The following is a 9,565-nucleotide window of genomic DNA, read 5'->3' as shown; positions in this document are numbered from 1 at the left end:
GGCAAGAACACTGGAGTGGGTTGCCATTTCCTTCTCCAATGCATGAAAGTGAAAAGTGAAAGTGAAGTCGCTCAGTTGTGTCTGACTCTTAGCGACCCCATGGACTGCAGCCCACCAGGCTCCTCCGTCCATTAGATTTTCCAGGCGAGAGTACTTGGGTTTTTACCAGCATCCAAAATGTTCCCTTCCTTTGGGCTCTGCAGCAGTTACCCTACCAGTTAATGAGATTGCATTAATGTCCCAGGGCAATGGTGCCATCTTGTGAACACTTGGAATGCTGCAGTTTCATCCCAAAGTAAAGTTGCATTTTCCCAACTACAGGCACAAATGAGACTTTGTCTTTTTACTGCTTTTAGATCTAGGCTGAGAGGGGTCCCATATGGCTGAAGATGTCAAGAGGGTAGGGGGTAGACAATCTGTAGTGTCTGTTGGTCATGTCTCTTGAGATCTTGAATAAACCTTGGGAACTTGTATGAGAGTTGTTGCAAAACTGTTTACAAGATGCATCATTAATTTATTAGATCTGACCGAAAAGCTTTTCCCATAGCACAGTAATATGGCAACATGTACTACAGGTGAGTTGGCATGCTGTGTGACTTGATTCACTCTTGTAAAATAATTACTTTATTGGACATGTGGTCTTCAATCAGAATCAATTCTGTGATTTAATTTTTTAAATATGAGAAATATTTTCACTTCAGAAACTCACCAACTTTGTGAACTTTGTGAAATTGGATATTCCAGTTGAAATATGTATTAGAGTTTGGGATATAAGACACAGGACTTTAATAATAATTTTTAAAACCCTAAAAGTATTCAGAGAAATGTTTGAGTCAGCACAGAATTTATATAATTTAGCAAATATGTTAATAATAAAATTTTGTGATAAAATTATTTTCTTAAAGAAAGCATAAACTTTCCTTTTGATGAACCTCTTTCTTGTATGGTTTAACTGAAGGCCAGAATGCCTGCAAGTATCCTTTGGAAGGAGGAAACTGGTATTCTTCTAAGCTACTCCTAAAAAAGGTATTTGTTCAACTAAAATGTATTGTCTGCCCATTGCTGTCACTATCAGAAAATAATCTCTGATTCTGTCTTCTTGGTACAGATTTCCCATCAGTAAAATTCAATTTTGAAATGCAAATAAACTCTTCTTTCTGTAAGCTTGTAAAAATGCCAAAACAGCCCACAAGAAAATTAATTGTCACATAATTAGGTATTTAAACAGGAAGGCTATCCTGATGTTTTAATTTTTGCTTTATTGCAATGATGTATACTGAATAATAAGGCAGGGTGGGACAAGGTGATAAATTAGGGAAGAAAATAGCTAATAGCACCAAAAGGGGCTGCCCCTGGACCCAGAGCCTGGCAGAAAACAGAATTGACTTGCAGGGAATCACCATGGGGCCTAAGGAAAATAAACACAACTCTATTCAGAAAGCCCTCTTTACTCACTGGTTAAATTAGTAATAAATAACCAGAACCCAACAAAGTGTCGTTGCAAGCCAGAATTGCTTTTGGAAGAAAAATGTGAAAATGAGGATTTATGAAGAAGTTACATCCTGGGGTCAATACAAATTCAGTCCGATTCCTTCAACCTTCTTCATTTTTCTTACAGAATTCTACTTCTTGTTAATGTTTGTAATAACTATCCTGTGGCACTGTCGATTCCCAAATCATAAAAGAAAGATCAAATTACAGATCGTCCTCAACCTACAATGGGATTATGCCCTGATAAACCCATTGTAAGTTGAAGATATTATAAGTGGAAAATGCATGTAATACACCTAACCTAGAGCGACTTCGCTTTCACTTTTCACTTTCATGCGTTGGAGAAGGAAATGGCACCCCACTCCAGTGTTCTTGCCTGGAGAATCCCAGGGACAGGGGAGCTGGTGGGCTGCCGTCTATGGGGTCGCACAGAGTCGGACACGACTGAAGCGACTTAGCAGCAGCAGCAGCAGCAGCAGCAAACTTCTTAACCTTGCCTACCTTAAAATGCCCAGAACAATTACATTAGCCTACAGCTAGGCAAAATCCTCTAACACAAAGCCTCCTTTATAATAAAGTGTGGATTATCACATGTAATTTATTGAATTCTATACTAAAAATGTAAGAATGGTGGAAAGGGTACAAAATGGTTGTACCAATTGTTTACCCTCACGATCACATGGCCGACTGGGACCTGTAGCTGCAATCATACAGCATATCACTAGCCCTGGAAAAGAATAAAATTCAAAATTTGAAGCACAACCTCTACTGAATGTGTTTTTCTCTCACACCATAGTAAAGTCGATAAATGGTAAGTTGAATCATTATAAGTCAGGGGCCCTCTGTAGTGTTTCTTGATGCTTCTTACTAGACAACAGAGTGGGCTCACATGTTACAGAAGGATGTTTGACAAAAGTGGAAATTACAAGGGTTATCTGATCCACCTCAATTAATCAGAAATTTCAATTAACAGAACCCTGGTTCTGATAATATTCCATTATGATAATGGTGGAAAAGAAAAAGAGAAGGAAAGGAAGAGAAGGAGGAGGAAGAGAAGGAATTTGAACTTCTCAGCAGCTAATAAGGAACACACTTTTGTTTGGTTCTCTCAAGGTAGCCAGCTTGGGGTTAACTATGTACAAGGTGTGCATCAGATACACTTGTTTGTGTAAATTTCTCCTCTCATGGAGGGCATAAATGGAATTTACTCCCTAAAAATGAAGTCTCTTGAGTCAGAAATCAAGCAAGCTTTCAAAGAAAAATGTGCTTATATCAAAAAGATACAGGCATCAGCTTGAAGGGTTTCCTACTAGTCAAAAGTTGGGGCAATTTACACATTACAAGCATGATAACTGTAAATTGAATATATGAAAACCTATCAGTCTATAATGATACTTGAAAGAAAAAAGGTCAAAAGAAGTGCTTTGTCACCATCCTTGAAGTCTATTATATCAATCTCTTAATTGTAAAATTTGTAATTAATGGGAAAGAATTAGGTATTATCTTGCGTTTCAAGTGCAATCTATATTCTAGAGTAAACAAATAGTCCCAGCTGATAAAAGAACATTTTCCTTTACAGTAAAGTCTTAGCTAATAATAGATGGACTTACAGAGTTAGAAAATCACTACTTTGCAATCCCTATTAAGAGAAATGATTCTGTCATGGACCATTAAAAGATGCTAAAATCTGAAGGGAGTAGATGTGGATGTTAACATTCACCTCATAGATTACAAGGGAGGAAAGCATAACTTTACACAGGAAGGGTCAGTGCTCTATGTGGGCATCAGTGGTGGACAGTCAGAGGGCATGCACCTTTTGTGAGGAAGCAATGAAGGTCTATTAGCTGTGATGTTCTTGCCCAAAGTATTTAGGTTGAGTATAATCAAGCCTTTAGTTCTAACTTCGAGTTTACAAGAAGATAATGTCTACAGGAGCAAGTAAAACAGTATGCAAGGGATCAAAAGTCCATAAAGTAGAACATTCTAAAGAACAGCTGGTCTGGTCTCAGCAAATTACTGTTAAGGAAAACAAAAGGGAAGGAGGTTGCTCTAATGTGCGGTCCTTGATTAGAATCTGATTTGAAAAAACCATTTTGGGAACAGTTGGGGAATTTTTCACACAGACTAGGTATTACATGCAAAGAAGGTGATGGCATTCCACTCCAGTACTCTTGCCTGGAAAATCCCAGGGACAGAGGAGCCTGGTAGGTTGCAGTTCATGGGGTCGCTAAGAGTCAGACACGACTGACCGATTTCACTTTCACTTTTCACTTTCATGCACTGGAGAAGGAAATGGCAACCCACTCCAGTGTTCTTGCCTGGAGAATCCCAGGGACGGAGGAGCCTGGTAGGCTGCCGTCTATGGGTTTGCACAGAGTCAGACACGACTGAAGCGACTTAGCAGCAGCAGCAGCAGCAGGTATTACATGATGTTAAGGTATTATTGTCAATTTTGTTAGCTGTGATAGCAGAATTGTGGTGACGTAGGAAAATATTCTCAATTTCACCACTGGAAACAGCCATTGTTAATGCAGATGAATTTCATTTCAGACATTATTTAATGAGTAAGAGAGAAGGAGTATGAAAATATTTATATAAAGATAAAAATAATGCTACCATATACACATTCAGTTCAGTTCAGTTGTGTCTGACTCTTTGCAACCCTATGAATCGCAGCACGCCAGGCCTCCCTGTCCATCACCAACACCCGGAATTCACTCAGACTCACATTCATTGAGTCCGTGATGCCATCCAGCCATCTCATCCTCTGTCGTTCCCTTCTCCTCCTGCCCCCAATCCCTCCCAGCATCAGAGTCTTTTCCAGTGAGTCAACTGTTCCCATGAGGAGGCCAAAGTACTGGAGCTTCAGCTTTAGCATCATTCCTTCCAAAGAAATCCCAGGGCTGATCTCCTTCAGAATGGACTGGTTGAATCTCCTTGCAGTCCAAGGGACCCTCAAGAGTCTTCTCCAACACCACAGTTCAAAAGCATCAATTCTTTGGCACTCAGCCTTCTTCACAGTCCAACTCTCACATACATACATGACCACAGGAAAAACCATAGCCTTGACTAGACAGACCTTAGTCAGCTAAGTAATGTCTCTGCTTTTGAACATGCTCTCTAGGTTGGTCATAACTTTTCTTCCAAGGAGTAAGCGTCTTTTAATTTCATGGCTGCAGTCACCATCTGCAGTGATTTTGGAGCCCCAAAAAATAAAGTCTGACACTGTTTCCAGTGTTTCCCCATCTATTTCCTATGGAGTGATACTATATATGAAATAGATAACCAACAAGGACCCACTGTATAGTATAGGAAACTGTACTCAGTATTATGTAATAACCCATAGAGGGAAGGAATCTGAAAAAGAATGTATACATATGTATTTGAATCACTTTTCTGCACACCTGAAACTAACACAACATTGTGAATTCATTATACTTCAATTAAAAATGCAAGAAATCATTGGTATATACTAATTTTAAGAAAAAATATTACATTGACATTTAATTGAATTTCAAGAAAAAAGAGAAACCAAAATTAAACCGAGGAAATGCCTTAAACTTTAACTAAATGCTTCTTCACTATAAGAGATTTCCTGAAATACAGCCCTAGGATTAATAACAAAGATTAAGAAGCACTTTTGTTTGTTTTTTAAGTAAATTATGGTGAATTCACACACTTAATGGTTTATTATGGAATTGTTGAAATAATGCTGTCAAGTATTATTTAAAGACAAATACCTGCAATATATGGTTTCGTATTTTCTATCATTTTTTTTATTACTTTATTATCTTTTATCTTTATTTTTAGTGAAGTATGGCAATGGCAACCCACTCCAGTACTCTTGCCTGGAAAATCTCATGGATGGAGGAGCCTGGTAGGCTACAGTCCATGGGGTCACTAGGAGTCAAACACGATTGAGCGACTTCTCTTTCACTCTTCACTTTCATGCATTGGAAAAGGAAACGGCAACCCACTCCAGTGTTCTTGCCTGGAGAATCCCAGGGACGGGGGAGCCTGGTGGGCTGCCGTCTATGGGGTCGCACAGAGTCGGACACGACTGAAGTGACTTAGCAGCAGTAGCAGCAGCATAGTTGCTAAACAACATCATGTAACAGGCATACAATACAGTGATTCACAATTTTTAAAGGTTATACTCCATGAATAGTTATAAAATATTGGCTATACAGTATTCACCGTGTTGTACAATATATCCGTGTAGCTTCAGTTCAGTTCAGTTGCTCAGTTGTGCCCAACTCTTTGCAGCCCCATGGACTGCAGCACGCCAGGTCTCCCTGTCCATCACCAAGTCCCGGAGTTTACTCAAACTCATGCCCATTGAGTCAGTGATGCCATTTAATCATCTCATCCTCTGTTGCCCCCTTCTCCTCCTGCCTTCAATCTTTATACCTAATATTTTGTACCTCCTACTCCCCTACCTCTATATTGCCCCTCCCTTCTTCCCTCTCTTCACTGGTAACCACTAGTATGTTCTCTATATCTGTGATTTAGTTCTTTATTTTAAGAATATAAATTTTTTAAAAATATGGAACCATAAAAGACCCAGAATTGCCAAAGCAAACCAGTGGAAAAAGAACAAAGCAGGAGGCATAACCCTCCCAGACTTCAGACAACACTACAAAGCTACACTAATCAAAATAGCATTATACTGGCACAAATATGAGACACAGGAATCAATGCAACAGAATAAAGGGAAACATCATTCCTGTCATTGTGAAACTAGTATATCTTCCTAAAGAGACCTGAACATTGATTGTTTTTATCAGCCTAAATTAGACTATTTCAAACTATACCATTTTCCCATAATAAGAGAGAAGGAAAGTAGCTATTGATTGTCTCAACTTAAGGTATATATGTGAATTTAAAATAAACAAAAATTTTTAAAAATATATAAATTTGTAGTTCTTTATTTAGTTTACCTCTTGATTGGCTGGCTTTTATCAAGACATTTTTACATGAATGCCTCATGAATGCCTCAAAACACTTATTAAAGCAAAAGAGAGTGGAAAATTATGTATTTCTAATTAGAAAAAAAAATCACAGGATTTCATGCTAGAGAGCATTTGTGCAGTTGCACAGAAAGGAATTTCTTTTCACCTTGACCACAAAGGATGCAGGAACTCATAGTTAATGGTTTTAAGAGCCCCAGGGCAAGGATTTCCAGGAGTGACTTTTGATCTTGATCAGTACTAGCTCTAAGACTTGAGAGATCAAAAGCATCTAAGCCTCAATTTCCCCATCTGGAAAATGTAAACATTATCTATTTGTTGTTGCTGTTGTTGTTGTTGTTCAGTCACTAAGTTGAGTCCAAGTTTTTGTGACCCCTTTGTCCTCCACTATCTCCCAGAGTTCACTCAAATTCCTGTCCATTGAGTTGGTGATGCTATCTAATCATCCTATCCTCTGCCCCTCCCTTCTCCTTTTGCATTCAATCTTGCCCAGCATCAGGGTCTTTTCCAACCAGTCAGCTCTCTGCATCAGGTGTCCAAAATATTAAAGCTTCAGCTTCAGCAACAGTCCTTCCAAAGAACATTCAGGGTTGATTTCCTTTAGGATTGACTGGTTTGATCTCCTCGCAGTCCAAGGAACTCTGAAGAGTTTTCTCCAACACCGCAGTCTGAAAGCCTCTTTTCTTTGGCACTCATCCTTCTTTATGGTCCAAGTCTCATGTCTGTACATGACTACTGGAAAAACCATAGCTCTGACCACATAGACTTTTGTCTGCAAAGTGATGTCTCTCCTTACTCATGTGTGTTAGTCACTCAGTCATGTATGATTCTGTGCAATCCCATGAACTATAGCCTGCCAGGCTCCTCTGTCCATGGGATTCTCCAGCAAAAGAATCCCATGGACCAAGGTAGGTATGCTTACTCTTACCTATCTTAACAAGCAACTGAAAGAGTTAAAGGAGAAAAATCTGTATAAAATGCCAGGACAGTGCCTAACATATAGTTAACTATAAACACTAGCTTACATGACATTCACCAGCACATAGCTCAGTAAATGCCAGTTATCATTCATAATTGAGATTCCTAGGAGGGTAACTTTGATGTCTTCTGATGACGTTAGAAGGAAGTCAAATTAGAGGTAAGGGGTTATCATGCATTGCCTTCCAAGATTTCTAAGGCAGAATTGGCCAGAATTCTAGAGTTCTGATGCACCATGGGCAGACACCAAGATGAAGTTAAAGCATTTGAAGAATTCACTTGAAAAGTCTCATTCAAGTCTTAAAGAACAATACATCAAGCCAAGTAGTGACTGATACTAAGTAGTATGATTAAGCATTCAGTTCAGTTCAGTTCAGTTCAGTCACTCAGTCGTGTCTGACTCTTTGCGACATCAGGAATCGCAGCATGCCAGGCCTCCCTGTCCATTACCAACTCCCGGAATTCACTCAGACTCATGTCCATAGAGTCCATGATGCCATCCATCCATCTCATCCTCTGTTGTCCCCTTCTCCTCCTGACCCCAATCCCTCCCAGCATCACAGTCCTTTCCAATGAGTCAACTCTTCACATGAAGTGGCCAAAGTACTGGAGTTTCAGCTTTAGCATCATTCCTTCCAAAGAAATCCCAGGGCTGATCTCCTTCAGAATGGACTGGTTGGATCTCCTTGCAGTCCAAGGGACTCTCAAGAGTCTTCTCCAACACCACAGTTCAAAAGCATCAATTCTTCAGCGCTCAGCCCTCTTCACAGTCCAACTCTCACATTCATACATAACCACAGGAAAAACCATAGCCTTGACTAGACGGACCTTAGTCGGCAAACTAATGTCTCTGCTTTTCAATATGCTCTCTAGGCTGGTCATAACTTTTCTTCCAAGGAGTAAGCGTCTTTTAATTTCATGGCTGCAGTCACCATCTGCAGTGATCTTGGAGCCCAAAAAAATAAAGTCTGACACTGTTTCCACTCTTTCCCCATCTATTTCCCATGAAGTGATGGGACCAGATGCCATGATCTTTGTTTTCTGAATGTTGAGCTTTAAGCCAACTTTTTCACTCTCCACTTTCACTTTCATCAAGAGGCTTTTAGTTCCTCTTCACTTTCTGCCATAAGGGTGGTGTCATCTGCATATCTGAGGTTATTGATATTTCTTCTGGCAACCTTGATTCCAGCTTGTGTTTCTTCCAGTCCAGCCTTTCTCATGATGTACTCTGCATAGAAGTTAAATAAGCAGGGTGACAATATACAGACTTGACACAGATTTCCATTTTTCAAGTCTTAAGGTAATGGAATTCTGAACCACAGTTTGATGCTTTTCTGTTCTAATAAAATAAAACTAAGAAATGTAATTAAATTGTTAAATAACTCTATTTCTTGGCAATATAATCTATCTTTGGGAGATTAAGTAACAAAATTGTTTCTTTTTGAGGTTTTCAGACTGGTTACTGATTAGCCCCATGAACATTGCCCAGAATTATCCCATGGTCCAAGGTTGTTGCCTTGTGGCACCAACATTTATTGAATCACCTGACTTCTTCCAGAGCATTTGAGAAACTACATTAAGAGAGAAACAACACTGGCATAGACATAGCTATTTTTCTTGCTATAGGAAGCCTCACTGTCAATGAATCTCCTCCTTTATTCTTTCTTTGCACAAATATTTATTGAGCACATGCTATGTGCCAGGTGAATATGATACAGAACAAAACAACTGTGGCTCTTCACTCCATGTTTAGTTGCAGTTTATTATTCAAAACAGCACACAGATTAATGTAAACTTGCAACTGTGATAAACAGTTTGAAGAAGAGGTACCTGCTATTTTGAGAGCTGGTAAAAGGGTGATGGGGTTTTGAAAGAGGAGCTAGGGAAGGCATCCTTGAAGAAGTGACATTTTAATCTCAGGTTTAGAAGAGAAGAGTATGCTATTGAGGGAGGTGGGGTATATGGGGAAAGAATCTTAAACAAAGGGAAGAGTAAGAGTCAAGTTCCTGTAGCATGAGAAATTACATCAATATTGGGAAGTGAAGGAAGACAAGACTGGTTAATAAGGTGCAGTGAATAAGGTGCTGGAGAGGGTGCAGTTTGAAACAAGTCTGGCGAGGTAGGCA

This window comes from Ovis aries, chromosome 1, assembly GCF_016772045.2.
Source record: "Ovis aries strain OAR_USU_Benz2616 breed Rambouillet chromosome 1, ARS-UI_Ramb_v3.0, whole genome shotgun sequence".
Taxonomy (NCBI): Eukaryota; Metazoa; Chordata; class Mammalia; order Artiodactyla; family Bovidae; genus Ovis; species Ovis aries.
The sequence above is the reverse complement of the archived record's forward strand: the minus strand, read 5'-3'. Positions refer to the sequence as shown.